We start from the raw sequence: 1,019 nt of genomic DNA, 5'->3' as shown, positions 1-1,019 counted from the left end.
GATACAGAGAGGAATTAGACATATTTTCTGCCCCAAGGAGCTCAATGGGACCCTGAGTGCTTGTCAAAATTATGTACCCAACTACCTGCAGAAGATTGAACATTCCCTACAAAGCCCCTGTGCATTTGCCGCAAGTGAGAAATTTCTCGGAAGTCTGCACTTTTGGCTCACACTGGACGTGAAATGAGTGTGTAATGCCAGAGCTCCCATATATATGTGTGCATATATACGAATATATATATATATGCACGTATATATATGGTGGTTTTTTAGAACAAAAAGCTGTGTTGCCCCCAGGTCTTTAGGGAAGGCAGGCCATTTCAAACACATCCACCTTCCCGCAGGGTGGACACAGTGGGTCCCAGAGCCACAATTTTACAGAGTCCCAGTTCATCCAAGAGGCCCTGGAGCTCCTTCCCTAGGTCTCTGCTCCTTCCTGCTTTCTCAATTTGAAAAGAAACTTCTGGACTAGAGTAGTCACCTATCCCTGGTCACTTTTCTTCCTGGGATGGTCGTGGGGGTCCGTGGATGCTCATTCAAAAATAAGTAAACTAAGTCTCAGAGAGGCGATCAAACGGCTAATAAGTGACAGAATCAGAGTGTGGACACAGGGGCTTCCAGAGCCACAATGCGACCTGGTCCCTTCTCATCCAAGAGGCCCGAGACCCCGGCTGTGCCCCCGCCTCCCCGTATTCTGTCCTAGCTGCTGCTCAGTACCCAGAGGCCCCGTCCTTGAACCAAGACCCCAGACACCCCATCTCAGAACCCAGAGGTCTCAGGTCGCTATACAGGAGTCGGCACCCAGCAGCCCTGATGTCACCGACAGCAGCCTCAGGGTCCCCCCAGGCAGCAGACCATGCTCTGAGAAACCCCTCTCCACCATACCGCCAGAGACTTCCTGTGCAGAATCTCTACGCTGACCCCACAGGCTGCTCACTACCACCCCACAGTTCCCCCATCACGCTGCTTGAGAGTATGGGAGTTTTCCTTAAGCCTGAACCCCAACCTGTCCCCCAATC

General features: G+C 51.7%; 1 protein-coding gene across 1 annotated transcript in view; it reads right to left on the bottom strand.

Moving 5' to 3' along the window:
• ADAMTSL5 (ADAMTS like 5) overlaps window positions 1-1,019 on the bottom strand; it is a gene marked incomplete at its 3' end in the record, with an annotated part of 29,949 nt that overhangs the window by 15,649 nt on the left and 13,281 nt on the right. The gene's annotated exons all lie outside the window — the stretch shown is intronic.

Source organism: Pteropus vampyrus, unplaced genomic scaffold (assembly GCF_000151845.1).
Source record: "Pteropus vampyrus isolate Shadow unplaced genomic scaffold, Pvam_2.0 Scaffold267, whole genome shotgun sequence".
Taxonomy (NCBI): Eukaryota; Metazoa; Chordata; class Mammalia; order Chiroptera; family Pteropodidae; genus Pteropus; species Pteropus vampyrus.
Note: the sequence above shows the minus strand (reverse complement) of the source record. Positions and strands in the feature narration are given on the sequence as shown.